The 19608-nt window shown below is 44.1% G+C and overlaps 1 long non-coding RNA gene across 1 annotated transcript in view; it reads right to left on the minus strand.

Annotated features, from left to right (window-relative positions):
* Positions 1–1817: 1817 nt before the first annotated feature.
* The window catches only part of LOC128407273 (uncharacterized), a 113642-nt gene continuing 95851 nt past the window's right edge, over positions 1818–19608 (minus strand). Inside the window, exon 2 of the long non-coding RNA XR_008328754.1 lies at positions 1818–2830. This is a non-coding gene — a long non-coding RNA (uncharacterized LOC128407273). The remainder of the gene's footprint in view (positions 2831–19608) is intronic.

Consider the following 19608-nt stretch of genomic DNA (forward strand, 5'->3'; position numbering starts at 1 on the left):
CGGGATCCTCTTCTGCCTTCTCCGTCATCCTGCCAGTTCATGACAACCAGATATCACGGCTGGAGCCATGAAAAGTAAGCGTGTGGACTGCGAACTGAGAGGGCTCTGCAGGTTTTTGAAAAGCAACCATCTGCATGGAGCTCTGGTTTGGCTTTTTTAAAGGAATGTATCATGAATAAAGAAGTGACTCAATTTTGAGCACATTAACTACCCCACATTCCTTTGAGATGTGGGGATTTGGTGTATTTTGCTGTTCGGTAGTACAGAAAACACACATTTGCAAGGGAACATTTTCATCACTGTACCTTCTGCATTTGAAAGTGTATGCTCACCAGCCAGGAACTTCAGATCCTTTTCCACAGAAGGGCGTCATAGGAGAAATAGCACAGCATTTCTAATAGCTTGTTGCCCACCTTGCCCTTGAATATGCCACTGGCAAATGCACGATAAAACACATACTTTGCTTCCCATAATCATTCTAAACAGCTGTATGATCCCTTAACAGAATCCTCAGCAAGCCACAACAGAACTCTTGGTAATCATGAAACGCTCAGGTCAACTCACTTGATGGGGAAACATATAATTCCACCACAAAGGAAACTCTTCCATGTACCCAGGAGAGAAGCCAAGAGATCTGTCAGAAAACCTGTATAAAGCCAAGAGATTATTTTGCATTCACGCCCTTTTATAACTCAGTTACCAATTTAAACAGATATTTTGGGCTCTGCCCTGACACACAGATGTGTCTGTGGGCTGTATCCAATGACTATTCAGAGCAGACCCTCTGATATTAATGGACCTAGTCATTATGGGTATGACTAACATTGGTACGAGTCTGTATTTTGCTTTTTATGGTATTTTTATTTTGAAATCACTCCCCCTCTTTCTCTTATTTACTTTGTAGTATTTTTGTTGTTGCTGACCAGTTGTTTTAAATTCTTGCAGCCTTGATGCAATCAGGCTCTCACCAACTGAGCTGGTTGGTGTTTTAGTTCTTTGTTTAGTTATTGTTGATTTTAAAATACCTGCTTTTACATTGATAATTTAAATCTTTTATTTAAACCGCTCAGAGTTTTTCCTACAAAATGCATTTTGTTAAATGAATAATAATAATTTATTATTTATACCCCGCCCATCTGGCTGGGTTTCCCCAGCCACTCTGGGCAGCTTCCAACAAAAGATTAAAATACAATGATTCATCAAATATTAAAAGCTTCCCCAAACAGGGCTGCCTTCAGATGTCTTCTAAAAGTCTGATAGTTGTATATTTCTTTGACATCTCATGGGAGGGCGTTCCACAGGGCAGGTGCCACTACTGAGAAGGCCCTCTGCCTGGTTCCCTGCAGCTTAGCTTCTCGCAGAGAGGGAACCGCCAGAAGGCCCTCGGCACTGGACCTCAGCATCCGGGCAGAACGATGGGGGTGGAGACACTCCTTCAGGTATACTGGGCCGAGGTCATTTAGGGCTTTAAAGGTCAGGATCAACACTTTGAATAAAAAAACCCAAATAGACTCCCTTCATCAATGGCAGATTTTGGTCTCCCAAATGGAGCCTTTTTGTGCTCCGTTCAACATCACTGTTGAAGTGCCCCCTGTGGTGCCGGTGTCCAGTGCAACTACCCTAAAAATGCCTCTGTCCTCATGCCTGACAGCTGTCCATAATGTCTTAGGCTGATGGGGGTTGCAGAAGGCTGCTTTCAGCTTCTTTACAAGCTGAAATTTACTTTCCTCTCTCTTAGAACCTCACTTAGAAAAGGTACAGTTCTAATGCATTCTCACCTTATTCCAGTAAAATAATAATAATAATAATAATAATAATAATAATAATAATAATAATAATTTTATTTATATGATGCCCATCCAACTAGTATGCCCCAGCCACTCTGGGCAGCTCCCAACAAAATAATTAAAACATGAAACAATAAAACTTCCCATGCTTATCCATGATCATTTGAGGCTGTCTTTTGTATGTCAGATGGACTCTTCGGTATAAGTATATGTGACATTATCATTTCCTTTTGACAGAAGAATGACAATTTGTATTTCCTGGGTTTCCATGTGACAACTCACAGTAAAATTTGTAAAACTGACCATTAATTCCCCGGGAACAGATTTAAATTCTGTGGGCCCCCAACACTGGGTATATATAGTCCAATTTTCTTTTTTAAAAAAAATTACGATTTTATTGATACATCAGGACAACAACAAAACAATCTTCTTGTTCCAATCTTCCCGTTGATCATCTGGGCATCCTGATCTTCCACTGAATCATTAAATCGGCAATGAAAGAAGAGGCATAAGAGATGCAGGGGACACTGGGAAAATTCACAGCTATTTCCATTGCCATATTTGAATCTTTCAACAACAAAGTGTGTGTGTGTGTGTGTGGCATATACTCCTGTTTGGACCAAATGGCTGTTCCCTTTCCCCAAGTGGTTTTCAGGTCTCTGGTGGAGGTGACTATACAGGCACAGCGGAAAAGGAGGGAACATCTGGAAACTGTAAAACCAGGGGAAACAAACCAAAGTTAACTTGCTTCATTATGTACAGATACTGGTGAGGTAGCTTGACCCAGTATTCTGCTAGCTGAAGATCCCATACTCCACTTCTGCTGATCATGAGATGAGAGCTCCTCTCTTCACCAGACATCTGTTTCAGATCTTAGCAGCTGGTGGACTACAAGTCATAAGCATAAGCCTTCCTGACATTTCCAAAGAGGTTTCCTCCATCAGGTGAGGTCCTTTCTGCACAAACAGTTGGGTCTTCTGCATCTTGGCCTTTCTGTCAGCGTCCTCTGTGCACTGATTACCTTCTTATTTTGACATGTGATCCTACAGGAAAAGAAAAACGAAGCAATGGTCAGTTTGCTATGGAAACCATTGTGCCATTAAAAAAAACAAAAAAACGAACTACACATTCTTTCTCCCATTGACAAAGGCACTTAACATTTGACAGATGAAATAAATTATATATGTGTTTCATTTTGACATGCATGGATCTGGCTTCAGCAGAACAATCCACTTCAATAGCAAGACTCTGGAGGGCTAACTCTGACCTCAGCTTGATATTGAACAGCCACCAAACATATGGTCGTGGAAATCGGGGATGGACAGCTGTATTTTCTATCCAGGGGGATCTGTTGGAGAAAATCTGTCAGAGGAAGCATTCTGGCTATGAGCAGGGCCAATGCCAGTGACTGGCAGGTCAGAGCCCTTTCTCTTTCTTTCATCCCTGTTTTCCTCCCTCCTTCTGCTACCTTAGACAGTGGTACCTCGGTTTACGAACAGCCCTCTTTACGAACTATTCGGTTTACGAACGCCGTAAAACCAGAATTAGTGTCCCAGTTTGCAAGCTTTACCTCGGTCTATGAACGGAAGCTAAACGGTGGAAGGGCACCGGCGGCAGGAAGCCTCATTAGGGAAAGCACACCTCGGTTTAAGAATGGATTTGGTTTAAGAACGGACTTCAGGAACGGATTAAGTTCGTAAACCGAGGTACCACTGTATTCCAAAATTGTATCCATCAAGGCACCTACGTGTCTATGTTACCATGTATCCATCTATGTAGCTGTATCTATGTATCCATCTGTGTTGATTTATGTATCCATATATCTATGTATCAATGTATCAATCTATGTATCTCTGCATGTTTCTATGTATCTAGATATCCATCTGTCTTCTTCTACTTCTTCCTTACCAAAAGGCCTGATCACTTGCAGAGGGCTTTTGAAATTAGGCTGAGGACCAGATAAAATTAGGCAGAAGGTCCCACGTAGCCCTAGGGTTGCAGGGAACCCACCTGCGACCTAGACTATCCAGTGAACTAGACGTGAAAGTGGCAAAATTGGTGTGTTAGAAGCAAGATGCTTCTTAATTCCTATAAACTGTGTACTTTAAAGAGCAGGCAGGGGGAGCTTGCATAACCCTTTGCCCAGTTGTGATGTTCCTCCTTGGAGCTACCAGCCCTGGTCTGGCTCCAGTTCTGGAAGGGAAGATGCAACTTCAAAGTGAGGGCACATGGAAAGAGAAAATCTCCCATCACTTTCTTTCGCCCTTTAAATCACCACCTTCAATTTACAGGAATCTGAATTCAAACAGATGGGTAATGTCCCTATAGTGGTTGGGTTCATAGCTTTTGGAACCAGGTATTACCATAGATTAGCACCACAGCTACAAGCTCTACCCTTGGCCTTCTCCTTGGCATTGCATGCTGGCTTGAGTGCTGAGATCCTGGCTTGAATTAAGTTAGGTCTGAACTGGGAAACTCAAGCTGAATATGGTTTAAGGAACTAGGAATATAAACCAGGATCTAAAGCACAAGTAGCATCCAAATCATGGCCAATGTGTAGAGGGAGACTGAAACACCCTTATGAAAATGGGCAGATGCAAGTGTATCCATAGAGCACATTTTAACTAGATTTCACAGTGAGCTGGGACTAATTAAATAGGAGAAACAGAGCAGCACATATTATATAGGAGCATCTGTTATGCCAGAATACTTATCATGTATGATAATGGCAGACAAGCTTGTAAGCAGTAGAAGTTTCATTCTGAGCAACCCTAACTCACAAAAGGCAGAATTTTCACAAGAGGGAGTGATTCCTTGACCGAATTGGATTCATGAGCAGTGTTCGAAATTTGCCAGGCACCAGGTGCATTTTGCACCTGGCTATCAGCCACTTGTGACCAAGTGAAGATGCCTGGGTACCAGGATGGCACCTGATGTCTCCACCATCTGGAGGGGCATGCCTGAGGATCCTTGAATCTGGCCTGTTTTCATACACAAGCAACACATCCTGTAGAATTCTATCCGTTTTATTTTCTCTGCACAATCAGAATGAATTTCAGGAACCAAAAAGTCATATTGGAAAACACAACTTTCGATCTGCCTGGCCCCCCAAATGGCAACAAGGCATTCTGTTTTGGCAACTGTAACCCTGGTTTAAGAAGCCATTTGGCACCTCGCTTATATGTCTGAGTTTCTAACACTGCTCATGAGGGAAGGAAATATAAGAGCAAATTAAAAAGCAGGCAGTTTCTTTAAAAAAACACTTAGTTGTTAAACCCAGATACAGATGCTTATTGATAACATCCTAATGAAGAAGCAGGTCAAGGCCCCTGAATTCTCCATTTTACCTCTGAAAAATCACTGGTGTAAATGTGACCTTATACAGTGGTACCTCGGGTTACATACGCTTCAGGTTACATATGTTTCAGGTTACAGACTCCGCTAACCCAGAAATTTTACCTTGGGTTAAGAACTTTGCTTCAGGATGAGACCAGAAATCGTGCAGCGGCGGCGCAGCAGCAGCAGGAGCCCCCATTAGCTAAAGTGGTGCTTCAGGTTAAGAACAGTTTCAGGTTAAGTACAGGCCTCCGGAACGAATTAAGTACTTAACCTGAGGTACCACTGTATCTCCCCTGTCCTCTTACAGATACATGAATCATCCAGAATTAATTTTAATGCTAACTGATTACGTCCTAATGTGCTTAACAACTATTCTTCCATTTCCATTCTTTTCATTTTCTTACATCCTCGAAAACAGCATTATTAAAAGCACTCTAGTGCTGCAGCACTGAAGCTCTATTCATTCATTGGGTGGGGGGGGGGGAGATACACAGAGTAGCAGGATTGTGAGAATGAGTCCATAAATGTGGCTTGAGAAATGCCAGACTGGAGGAAGTGGGTGGGGTTGGGGGCGAGAATCTATCCTCTCTCCCCACCACCACCATTTAAAACACCATATCCAAACAAAAGGCTACTTGAAAAATGTTGGGCTAAATCTGTATCAAACTATATTCCAAATGTGTTACGCAGTTTTGGAGTGGCACGTTTTATCAGTAGAACGAAATGAAAAGAACAAAGTTTATCTCGGACTAAGCTGTGTATTTTTTTTTTTAAAGAAAATAAATAAAAAATTACGAAACTTAATAAATATTCAGCCAGAAACTGTAAACACAATCCTTATGAGAACTAGTTCCAAGGAAAGTAGAAACCAAGAGAGGCAGTTTTGTCTAAACTGGCACGGAGTACGGGACACGCTGACTGTGTCGTTCCCCTAGAAACATTAGATTAGAAATAAATGAGACTTTGCCCCAGGATGCTAACACGAAATGACTGGCCACAACCACGTGGCCCTAGTTGGCACTTCCTTTCCGTTGCCTGGAAACAGCATGCGCTTGACAGAAGATGATAAACAGAAGGCCAGAGGGAAGAGGTTCTGCTTTGCCACTGTGCTCAGTAGAACTAATTCTGGGAGGGAAAGCTGAATTAGGAATGGGTGGTGGTGAAAAAGGAAATTAGCTTGGACAAATAACCGTCGCGCACACTCCCTCGCAGGCGAAACAAGTGGGCTCTGTTATGCTTTTAGGGGCTAACAAGACATACCTTCCAGCATCTGGGCAATGTTTGACCAGCGTGAAGCCAGAGGCCAGAAACTTTAACTCTTGGACACAGTTGTGTCTGCCTATAAGTATACCCGGTTTCTTGTTGCACGCCTCAGCAGTAGGATTTAAGATGCTGAAAAATTATTTGGGTCCTAGTTTTAAATCGGCACTGCTTTTGCCATTTGGTTGGTGATCTGACTTAGGTGGTCCAAGACAAGGGGCTATCTCCCTTTCGCTTCTGCCTTTCCTCGTCACTTGCTAGTAGAGAGTTTTGCTCTCTCTACTCCGCACCCACCTCTCTGCCTCACTCTGAGGAAAATGGATCCTTCCTCAGTGCCCGTGCTCTAGAAATTATCGTTTAAATTGCAGTTGGACTCGAAAGTCACTTTAGCAATTTTGATTTTATTTCGCTGATTATTATTTTTTTAAAAAGGAATTCCTAGCTACCATGGAAAAATGGCAGTGGTGCAGATGTATTCCTGACCACCTCACCAAAAAATGTTTCATCCTGAGGAAGGACTTCCCCTGGTTATGACAGGATGAAATTGTCTCAGTGAAGAAGCGGCTCAAAGCAACCTGCCCAACTATTAACAGTGAATTACGTCTGTCCTATTAACTGTGAGGGGTAGCAATACATCCTGGGATTATCACCATTGCTTTATTCATTGAGCTTTTTAATGTCACTTTACACAAGCATTTCCAAATAGTGCCAGTGGTGATCTTTCCCTCCATGGCTCCTAGCTCCACAGCTACATCAGGGAGCGTCTATGCCAACCGAGGTGCAGGAGTGATGAAAAGATCAGTCTCCCCACCAGCATTTACTGCCTTCACAGTGAGAACTGGGCTCTCCTGCACCTTTAATTGGCTAAGGAAAAACAAGATAAGGATCTGCCTATTCCATATTAAGTACATATCTAATTGGGACACGGGTGGCGCTGTGGGTTAAACCACAGAGCCTAGGACTTGCCGACCAGAAGGTCAGCAGTTCGAATCCCTGTGATGGGGTGAGCTCCCGTTGCTCGGTCCCAGCTTCTGCCAACCTAGCAGTTTGAAAGCACGTCAAAGTGCAAGTAGATAAATAGGTACCACTCCGGCGGGAAGGGAAACGGCATTTCCATGCGCTGCTCTGCTTTGCCAGAAGTGGCTTAGTCATGCTGGCCACATGACCCAGAAGCTGTCTGCAGACAAACACCGGCTCCCTCGGCCAATAAAGCGAGATGAGCGCCGCAACCCCAGAGTCAGTCACTACTGGACCTAATGGTCAGGGGTCCCTTTACCTTTACCTTACATATGTAATTGGGCATAGAAAGGCTGAACCCATATCTATCTCCGTTCTCGTATGGCAAATTCAGTGATAAGCCTGTTTTACTCCATGTTTCCCTAAGAATGGCAGAAGCTGAGAAATTTAAAGCCAACCTTGGCACAGCCGTTCTTTTCTTTTGTTTTCTAACTGTGCAAGCTGGAAAACAACACTATATTACTTCCTGCTTTAGTATTTGAGCTAGTGCAAATATTTCTCAATGAGAGTAATAAACATGCCTCTATACACACGCCCGCCCCTCTTACGGTTCTTTGCACAAGGTGGTGCAATGGCAGTGTGCGCAGCTTTTGAAGTTTCCTTGGGCTCCTAAGTATCCTGCTGCAATCAAAGCCCCATAAAGAGCAGAATTATCTCAGGCCCTGCGCAGAAAGCTGTTACCTGTTATCTCACCCTCTCAGGTAATGTTGCTCCTTCTGCGGCTTGTTTGAAAGTGTGTTGCCAGGAGAGATCAAAGCTCTTTCCCGAAATGTCCCACCCAGGCTCAGACGTAGGTGCCAAGCAGCCTTCCAAGAGGGACACAGGAATGCCGCTGTGGAAGTCAGGATTTCAAATCCTTGCTCCAGAGATGGCAGTAATAAATCTTTAGCCAGTTTTTTACAAGTCAAGCGTTTTCTGCCTCGGAACGAAGTACAGTTGTAGCAAAAATGTGAGCAGATGCCAAGATTCAGGGTGGAAATGTCTGCATACCACCATCACTACCGCTGCTGCAAAAAAATGAAAGGTTGTTTGCGGCAACTTTTCGCCCCAATTGTCTCCCATTTGGAGTTTTTATCCCCAGTTTCCCAGCCTTGGAGACAGCAGTAGCTGCTGCTTCCCTTCCCATGAAAAGAGCACACAATATACTGCAGCAAGGAAAGGGAAATGGTTCCTTGTCCCTACTGTAAGTTAAGAAAGCTTGGAAGTCGTCTCAAGAGCCACTTGCTGCTGCCCATAAGATTCTGAATCTTTCTGGGAACCGCTTAGGGAGATGCAAGTAGCAACGAACATTAGTGCAGCACTAAACTGAAGCCAGCTAAATTATTTGTTTGCTTTGTTTCTGATGTTTGTATACCACATTCTCCTCCAAGGAGGTGTACATGGTTCTCCCCATTTATATCCACACAACAACCATGTGAGGTAGGTCAGGCTGAGATGGAGCAGCTGGCACAACATCACCCAGTGAGCTCAGTTCCGGCAATCCTCTCAGGTGGGCGCCATTGCCATTACAGTGGTACCTCGGGTTAAGAACTTAATTCGTTCTGGAGGTCCGTTCTTAACCTGAAACTGTTCTTAACCTGAAGCACCACTTTAGCTAATGGGGCCTCCCGCTGCTGCTGCGTCGCCACGGCACAATTTCTGTTCTCATCCTGAAGCAAAGTTCTTAACCTGAGGTATTATTTCTGGGTTAGTAGAGTCTGTAACCCGAAGCGTCTGTAACCTGAAGCATCTGTAACCTGAGGGAGAACAAGGGAGGCATTCATGGTGAGTCCCGACACCTCTTTTTCTAGAAAAATATCAGTGCCTGTAGTGTTTCCATGAGAACCCTTCTCCAGGGGAACTGGGTGACAGGTTCCACATCCCTGGCCAATATGAAAGGGTACCACACACAATTATTTTATTGGATTTATAGACCAAACCTTCCTCCACCCCATTTCAAACAGCAAGCTGAATGTGCTTGTACATTTACACACCTACATCTGGATTGAGCTGAGTAAAGAAGAGAGAACACCGAGAAGCACATAGCATCCTTTATCGGGGGAAATCAGGCTTATAAACCTCAAGTTACTGCTTTCTGGCAAGGAGGGAAGCTTGGTTACCCAGCAGTTGAAAGCTCCCAGAAACACACAGTGAGGCTAAATGATTCAAGCCAATGGCCCACACATGCAGCGAGGCAACAAGGTCTCCAGGGTCAAAGAGTCCTGGCCTCCAACCCCCACGCTCTTCTTCTCTAACCCCCGAGTCACAGAGATTCCCTCAGGCCATAAGAGGAGGCGGCATAAACTGCTAGAGTTGGAGCTGGCCTCCGTACAAGGGCACAAGCTATAAATGTGCAAATTCCACCTCAAGCAGCGGGACAGGAAGACATCCCTATCCAGAGAAAACAGAGAAAGGACCAAGAATAAAAACAATAATAATGTGGATCTAGATCTATCTGCTTGTCACAAAGTTCTCCTGTTCCTCCACCTCCTTCTATTAGTTCAGCAAAGCATGCGCTTGCTCTTCAGCAGAGGGTGTTTTTTTCTGATTCAGGAGGAGGGGGAAATCCTCTTGCTGGGACTTGGAATTTTGTTTATCGGCAACTGCAAAACTGTGTGGGCAGAAAAACAAAACAGGAAAGGAAACGATTCTGGCAGTTTTCACCGTACAACATCCCCCTGGCAGCAATTAAAACTGAAAAGCCCCCCTCCCTTTAGCTGCTCTATTTTAAAAAGGCACCCCTTAATCTTGGTTCTGAGTGCAGCAGAACTATTTCCCTCCCTTTTGGTGACAGAACAATCAGGAAGCAAGCATGCTACAGAACAAAGCTACCTCTACGAAATAGCAATGCAAGATTTAGAGTCTATTAGTAAGTCAAAGCTTACTTTCCACCATATCTGAGGGCAGCTTTAGGGAGATTAAACATTTGGGTTAACTCGCTTCCCTGGCATTCTGTTTGCAAGTTTGCAATGCATTCATGTGAAGCCAGCAGAACGAAATTTCTCTCTCTCTCACACACACACCATAATTCCAGCTTGGTTCTGAATTCACCTGCTTTTAAAGAGGGTGGAGTGGAAAAACAGAACTCCAGTGCCATTTTAGAAAGGTCCAGCAACACAACACAGTACAGCACAGCACAATACAATACAATATCTTCTTCATGGCTGGAGATGTTAGAAGGAAAGTTCATGTCAAGTTCAATATCTTCTGGTGTGTGAAAAGTTTGATCCTCATGCACCCCTATCCAAGCGGATCCAAAAATATGTAGAACTCAAGGTAATGCATCGCCTGGCTTGAGCACTGTGAAGTCATAGAACAGTCCAAGCATCCACATCAAAAAGTTCACAGTAAGGGTTAGGAATAGAGGTGAAATTCAACTCAGTTCACACCTATCTATGAACTTTGTCATTTCTGAAACAATATGAGAACCTAAACTGAGTCATCCTTCAAAATTCGCAGCGATTTGAATTTTTCAATCAACCAAAGTTTTCAAAACAAACCCAAACATACATTAGGGGAAAGTGATGGGATACAGGTGCGCTGTGGTGTAAACCACTGAGCCTTGGGCTTGCCGATCAGAAGGTCGGCAGTTCGAATCCCTGCGACGGGGTGAGCTCCCATTGTTCGGTCCCAGCTCCTGCCAACCTAGCAGTTTGAAAGCATGTCAAAGTGCAAGTAGATAAATAGGTACCGCTCCAGTGGAAAGGTAAACAGTATTTCCATGCACTGCTATGGTTTTGCCAGAAGTGGCTTAGTCATGCTGGCCACATGACCCAGAAAAACTGTCTGTGGACAAACGCCAGCTCCCTTGGCCAATAAAGCGAGATGAGTGCCGCAACCCCAGAGTCATTTCCAACTGGACTTAACTGTCAGAGCATAAAAATTGCATATATCAGTGAAAATAGCATACAATAATGCGTTATGGTAGGTGATATAATATGTGGACATTATTCAAAACGGCATATGAAAATGTGTTTATTAGGAGGAATGCACACTAAAATACTAGCAAATTGCTGCAGGACTGAATTTAAGATGGGAAAATTGAGAAATAGAGGGAACCAAAACTGACAGACCCTTCCATCCCTAGTCAGGAGTCTATGAAAATGGATAGTTCACTGCTTGACTGGGATTTAAATCTCACATAGGCTATTATTGGAAAGTTGACTGACCAGAAAGTGGCTAAAGAAGTCAGGGAGAAGAAAAAGGAGGAAGGAGAAGAAAAAGGCTGAAGGAACGGGGTAGAGCAATCAGTACACTGATTTTCATGGACCTGAGGGAAGGGTAAGTGGAGGAGACAGGAGCCTGGGGAACTGGTTTGGGGATTGCAAGCTAAGGAGCCAAGGAGATATAATTTTGGCACGTCTACCCCAGACATGCAGAACTTGTGACACTCCAGATGTTGTTGGATGACAACTCCCATTAGCCCCAGCCTGCTAATGTCAGGAATGACAGGAGTTGTGATTTGACAACATCTGGAGGGCCACAGTTTCCTCACCATTGGTCTGGAGACTCCTAAGATGGAATCCTGTGTCTAAGAGCAGCACTGAGGGAGAATTCTGCCAGCTGCTACAGCATTACTGCGACATTTCTCCTGTCAATCGCAAGAAGGGCACTGAAGGGAAGGAAGTAAAGGAGAAAGATACGGAAACCCACATGTCAGTGTGAATTTCTTCAGCTAAAGGTATCCGGCCATATTTTTATTAGGTAGTAAAAATGTTTGTAGTGCCTATGTTTGCTTTTTAGGCAACAAAATCAGAATTTTGATCTCTAGAGTTGGGTAGTTGCCTCTTAGCAGATGTAGTTTTTGGCAGCTATTTTAAAACCTTATCCAGAAATCGATTGTTGGGCACTCACTGACCACTGGCTAAGTGCAAGATCATATTATATGCATTGCTCAGTGTACAAATCCTATTTGACAAGCAAGGAGAGGTCATTCAAATGCCAGGCTGGAAGAAACTTAAGCAAACTCTTTATTTCCCAGGACACCTTTGGCTAGCAATTAGTTAATAAGTAACCATGTCCCAGACAGGTGCTGTCGGCTAAGCTTTAGGAGTTCTTGTTTGGATGAAAGGTGAGTCATTTCCCTTTTATGTTGGTAAATGAATTATGTGTCATGGAAAAGACAGATCCTTTTAAGAAGGCAGCAGTAACTTTTTACACACTCATCTAATACTTTCGCATACAAATTTCACAGTGAGTGATGAATGGGAATTAAATTTTACAATAGAGCTTTGGCTCCATAAGGAAGGATGAAAGGAAACAGCCAACTGGATCAGAACCCAATCTCCAGTTCATGTTTTAGGATGTCCTTTATTAACCCAACAAATACGAGCAGGGTTGTGTGCTCATTTGTGACGTTTTCACAGACCCTACATGTGCCACCATTGCTTTGTGATTTGCTTGGACCTTCACAAAGTCAACTATACAGTCACTGATCTGTTGCATATACCCCATGCAATAGGCAGAGATGGAGGATCCATGAAAGACCTGACCATATCTGAGCAAGAATTTAGGTCTGATGTAGGCATCCCTATATCAGCCTCTCATGAACAGCACCATGGTTTCATTACCATGTGAGCAGACTTCCCACCCACAAACAACACCCTCCCAGCACTGTAAAAGCATAAGGGTCTGCACCCACCACCATGATTATTTATCTTGTCATACAAAATGGTGTCCCAAAAGATTTAGCTAACTTGTGCTGAAGATATGATGAATTCCCCTTCACAACTCCCCACCAAAGTGCCCGTCTCCTGCCAGTAGCTTCAAATCAGGGCAGCACCAGCAACTTGCTATCCCTGGATGTGATGATGACCCATCATTTGAGAAGCCCTCTACTTCCTGCAGGTTGTTAACCTCCCAAACTCTTTGCTTGGATCTGTGCCCCTTCCCCAGCTGCCATGTAAGAGCAGCAGCAAGGAATGCCAGTCAAGCTGTCCATTTTTGTTTCCCCCTATATATGGTGGAGGAAGAGAAATTCTGTTATTAACCTGAGATGTACGCTGCAACCATCTCTGAAAACCCCTAATGCTCTCTAGCATGTTTATGTGCATGACTAAAATTGCCATCAGTCTCTGTTTCAGAGACTGCTCTGCACATTTTTCAAATGAACACCTTACTCGGTGGAGAAGCAGGATTATGGTGGCAAGCCCTGGTCCTCTTTCTAGCATAGACATGTTCATAAGACACTCTGCGTAGTCCCTACCTACATACAAACTGCATGCATAGCCAGGGCTGTGTTTCTTAACAGGGTTCCTTGATATGCCATACTGTGTGCAAAGCAAGCATGTAGGGATTGCATGGGTGGTCCTGGTTGGGGACTTTGCTGTTGCAATCCTGTCATGTTGCACACATTCACTGAATTTTATCCTGTGAGCCACCCTGAGACCTGCAGGTATAGGGCGGTATTCAAATCAAATCAAATCAATCAATCAATCAATCAATAATGTGTAACAATCATTGGAAAAGTTGATAACCTTTGGTGGAGAAGGCGTTTTATTTAGTCAGCTTCCATTTTTTCCCTTTCCCCATAGTGAATCTTCCTTTACTCTCATATTCAAAGACAGGAAGAACAGCAGCCATTTATTATAACCCTTTGAATTTGTCTTTTTTTGACTGTAGGCATACCCAGCCTTTTCCACTGATACACATGCACGGTAGATATGAGCTTGGAACTTCATTCCTATTTTACCAACACATATACCATTATGGGGACGCAGGTGGTGCTGTGGGTTAAACCACAGAGCCTTGGGCTTGCCGATCAGAAGGTTGGTGGTTCGAATCCCCGCAACGGGGTGAGCTCCCATTGCTCGGTCCCTGCTCCTGCCAACCTAGCAGTTCAAAAGCACGTCAAAGTGCAAGTAGATAAATAGGTACAGCTCTGGCAGGAAGGTAAACGGCGTTTCCGTGCGCTGCTCTGGTTCGCCAGAAGTGGCTTAGTCATGCTGGCCACATGACCTGGAAGCTGTACGCCAGCTCCCTCGGCCAATAAAGCAAGATGAGCGCCACAACCCCAGAGTCGGCCACGACTGGACCTAATGGTCAGGGGTCCCTTTGCCCTTTACCTTTATACCATTATGGAATCTTAATACCGTATTTACTTGAATCTAATGCTCACCTCTTTTTTGGCCAAATGACATTGCGATAATTAGATTCGATGGCACATTTACATTCGCCAGCAAATACTATTTTTGGTTTCGATGTTCTGATAACTGAGGTGTGCATTAGATTCAATGGTGCATTAGACTCGAGTAAATACAGTAGATTTGTCAAGGTAGACGGCTGGTATAGTGGAGCATTTAGAATGTTTGGCTAGCGCTGAGAAAGATCATTACTTTTGTTGTAACAAATAACTTCTTCGCCTTGCATCATTGCTAAGAAGGCTGCTACTCCTTTAAATAGCACATACTGTATGTGTCATAGCTGAACTGACAAGCTGATGAAAGAATGAAGAAAATCCCCTTCTCCTTGGTTTCTAAAACAAGATGATAAACACTGAAGTGATGTTAGCACTGTCTAAACCACAATGGGTCTGGAGACAGCTCATTCAACCTGAGCACCTGAAAGATAACATTGGGGCTTCTCCATTAAGCCCCCTTCCCCAGCTCCAAAGAATAAGGGGGATCCTGCGACTGCTAACTTGACAGGTGTGGTAAGTTAAAATTACCTTTTTCCAGCTGTCAGCTGTCAGCCCCTGCCCTTCTTCAATCCTGACCCGGTACCAACAAGAATCTCCCTCTGCCTATAGACGTCGCCTGAACAGAGGAGGCTTGCACAATCTAACCACATGTTCTTGCAGCAATCCACATTTTAAGGAAAAGGGCCTTAGTAAGTCAGTTTCAAGTTGCTTCTGTGCTTCATTCACATTTTGTCACCCGGATTTCCTGAAAGAAGCTGCAAGGGGCGGCGGCAGCAGCAGCAGCTCCATTTCTCTGGCCCCATAGTCTCAGCATGTACCCATCTTTTCCCAAGCAGCGTCTTCCGGGGCTCAGCAGCTTGTCAGATGAAAGCATTGGCCTAAAAACTAGGAACTGCTGGTTCTACTGCCATGACGCCAGCTAGACATCTATCCCAGGCCATCAGCAGCTCCCGTTGCTCTGTCCCAGCTCCTGCCAACCTAGCAGTTCGAAAGCACGCCAGCGCAAGTAGATAAACCACTGCGACAGAAAGGTAAACGGCATTTCCGTGCGCTCCGGTTTCCGTCATGGTGTTCCGTTGAGCCAGAATTGGTTTAGTGATGTTGGCCACATGACCCGGAAAGCTGTCTGTGGACAAACGCCGGCTCCCTCGGCCTGAAAGTGAGATGAGCGCCACAACCCCATCGTCGCCTTTGACTGGACTTAACTGTCCAGGGGTCCTTTACCCAGGACATCAGGAGTGGGAGACCTTTTTAGCTCTGAAGGCCACATTCACTTATAGGCTAGCTTCCAGAGGTCACATGCCAGGAGTGAGAGGGGTCAGAGGCAAAGGTGGCAGAGAAATGAATACCAATTTCATCTATGTAAAATAGGCTGCTTCCTACAAACACCCACTTCGCTTTATCCTTCATCCAGGCAAGCAGGAGTCCCTTTTATTATTCAAGGACACATTCCATCCAGACAGGGGTTTTCTTTGAGCAGGAGCTCAGGGGAACTGATCTTGAAAAGGATTCCATTTCAGCAAGCCATGATGTGGCCACACCTGTAGTTTCTTTCTCTGGCACCCCAAGCCACCTGATACGCTCATGAGTACCAGGAATCTCAGGCAACTTAGGCTGGTTGACTGGCTTGAAGACCCAGAAGTGCCTTGGCTGCAAAAGCAATCCAGGATTTGTTTCCTGGCCAGGCAGAATAACACAGGTGAGAGCAGAAAGAGGGAACACACTCTAACCATAAACAGCATAAATCAGTTTCACGGTTTGGCAGCTAGCAAAGCAGCCCATTAGAAGTTATACAATATTTCTTCCAGGCTTTTTGGAATTAAGCTCCTTTGACTCTCGACTTCTTTTTTAGCTCTTTTCTACTCTCAGCCGAAGAGTACTCCTTCCAGTTTTATGAATGAAAACCTCCTTCTGTTGCAGAGGTCTGGATCAGGTGCCAAGGATGCTGTTTCGGTGAGGCTAATTGATGCAAAAAAAATTAATAGGACGTTAAGCTTTTATACCACCTGCATTTCAAACACACCATGGCCATTAAGGTAAGGCTTCTCTTCACTAAACGATCAGGGAGATTTTTGTGGGCACAGTGGTGATGGATTGGGATGGGAGGTATCAGCTGGGAGGTAAATCATATCAGAGCCAGAACTAATGAAACCTGTTGTGTTGTTCTCGGAGTTCTGTCTGGAATTCTTCCTGAAGGCGCTCCATCAAAGCCCGTTTGCTCCCACACTGCCAGCTGGAAAATCCCCAGGAGGCAGGCATCATCCCGGACAGTTTCACAATCTAAACCGAACTGTTTCACTCCTCAAATATGAGGGGGAAAGGATGTCTGGCATCCTCCGCTATCCTGGGGCTGTGCATTATACAGACGGTTCCTAATGAACTCGTCTAGTCTAACAGGTTCATATGAATCACAGACTTTGTCACAGGAATAGAGGAAGCAGCCTTATAGCATGACAGGCCACCGGTCCATCTGGCTCAGTATTCTTGACACTGACTGGCAGCAGCTCTCCAGGGTTTTAGGCAGGGAATATTCCTACCTAGATATTCTGGGCGCAGTGGTTTTCAACCTTTTTGAATCCACGGCGCCCTTGACCAACCACATTCTTTCTGTGGCTCCCCTGTGGGAGCCACTGACACTGGGGTTCCATTACAGCAGGAGTTCTCAACCTGTGGGTCCCCAAATGTTGTTGGACTACAACTCCCATCATCCCTGACCTCTGATCATGCTGGCTAGGAATGATGGGAGTTGTAGTCCAACAACATCTGGGGACCCACAGGTTGAGAAACACTGCATTACAGGATGTGTGCATGTGGGGATTCCCCTGTTCTATATATACATACAGTGGTACCTCAGGTTACAAATGCTTTGAGTTACAATTACTTCAGGTTACAGACTCCGCTAACCTGGAAGTATTACCTCGGGTTAAGAACTTTACTTCAGGATGAGAACAGAAATCGTGCTGCGGCGGCAGCAGTGGGAGGCCCCATTAGCTAAAGTGGTACCTCAGGTTAAGAACAGTTTCAGGTTAAGAATGGACCTCCAGAACGAATTAAGTTCTTAACCAGAGGTACCACTGTATACAGTTGTACCTTGGTTTTTGAACGTAATCCATTCCGGAAATCCGTTCAACTCCTGAAACCATTCAAAAACCAAGGCACAGCAAAGGAGGTGGATTTGCCCTGCCAGACCTTAAACTTTGTTGTGAACCAGCTGCTTTTTGCTGGCTGAGAAAATGGCTGCTTCTTGAAAACACTGAAGTGTTGGATAATGGCAGATGAAGTTGATGGACTATAAGGAATTGGCGGAAAGGACTGGCAAAATCCGAGACCAGGGAGAAGAGTCGGTGGAAGAAGACTGGAAAAAGTTTAAAGATTATTTACAGAAATATTGTAAAATTAATGAATGTTAGAAGAATGTTGGAATGAAGTTATATGGCTTTAGTAGAAATGTTATAAGGAATTAAGTATAAATAGATTAATAGAATATTAAAGGAAAAAATTAGGCTAGAATGTGTTAAGATAATTATAGGATAGTAAACAGAGGAAGATGGAAAGGAATTGCTGAAACAATTAACAGAAGTGGAATACAAAAAGGGAGGTGTGAGGAGGTTGTTGAAATAAGTGAATGAAAAATAAGAAATTGAAAATGTTTGAGGTGTTTTAAACTGTTTTTGTTTGTTTTTGTTCTGTTTTGTTAGTTTAATGTGTTAGTGTTATGTAGTGTTTTTTGTATTGTATTGTATTGTTCTTTTTTTTAGTGTTTAAATGGTTGGAAAAGTAATAAATATTATTTAAAAAAAAAAACCAAGGCACAGCTTCCGATTGGCTGCAGGAGCTCCCTGCACTCAAGCGGAAGCCGCTTCAGATGTTCGGCTTCCAAAAAACGTTCCAAAACCGGAAGACTTACTTCCGGGTTTTCGGCGTCTGGGAGCCAAAACATACAAGTGCCAAGGCGTTCGAGAACCAAGGTACGACTGTATATGGTGGCATTGCAAGAGCCAACATGCTGCTGCTTGTTTCAAACTGCAGCATTTTGGACCTCAACCCTTGCAAGCAGTTTTCATCAAAGCCTGGCTGCACACTGGGCAAGCGGTTTGTCTGAATGCACACTCATGCTGCTGCTGAGGGTACTGCCACAGCTGCCATATGGGTAGGCTATTAAGATTTTAAAAATTCCCTTTTGGGCAGACAAGGGGAGGGTGAATGACGTGATTATGGGTTTTCTGTAAGATCTGTGGGCACAACAGAGTTATTAGGGTTGCACCTGTGGCAATACCTGGACAGAGCCACAGAATACTGCCCGCTCGCCCCGGCACTGTCGCTTGGGAATTTTAACTCTGTGAGGCATAAACTACCCAGAATTCTTAGAAGACTGTGTGCTTTGAATGTGCACACAACCTTAGAAAGAAGAGGAGTGGAGGCAAATCTACCTGCACATTTATTTATTTTTGCCAATTAATTTTATCACTTTTCAAAAAATTTAACAAATTAACATCAAATTAAATCAAATAATTAATATAATTCAAATACCCTCACACATTTGTGCCAACATGCAAGTCCTCCAATTCCATACAAAGGAATTGCCAACTTTCTTTAGAGCAGCTGTACTTAAGTCAACAATCTGCAGTTGACCCTCTCCCCCCCCCACCTCAATAGTTAGAAGACAAACATTAATCACATCAGCTGCATCAGTTGTGGGGGGGGGTGGAGCTGAGTGGAGTCATAGACAGAACAGACTTTAGTTAGCAATTGGCCTGTTAACAAGAGGAATTAGTAATCCAGCTCACACTGATACAACAAGGATCTGAAAACAGGCTGCTATCCCCTTACTACACAAGAAGATTCAGGTTCGATGGGGCATCATGAAAGTCTCACCAAAACCACAAGAAGTGTGATATCCCCCCCCCCCCTGCACTTCACTGACTTCATACTGGTGACTTTCAAGTGAGCCCAAGGGAAATGAGCTTGGGAGAGGGAGGGGATAAATGTTGATTGCATAGACGCACATATGCACCTTTTGCAGTGTAACAGGAAAATTACGCATCACACCCAGTCCTATAAACAGCTAATTGCCCAATCTGATCCGGT

The sequence above is a fragment of the Podarcis raffonei genome, chromosome 2, assembly GCF_027172205.1.
Source record: "Podarcis raffonei isolate rPodRaf1 chromosome 2, rPodRaf1.pri, whole genome shotgun sequence".
NCBI classification, from domain to species: domain Eukaryota; kingdom Metazoa; phylum Chordata; class Lepidosauria; order Squamata; family Lacertidae; genus Podarcis; species Podarcis raffonei.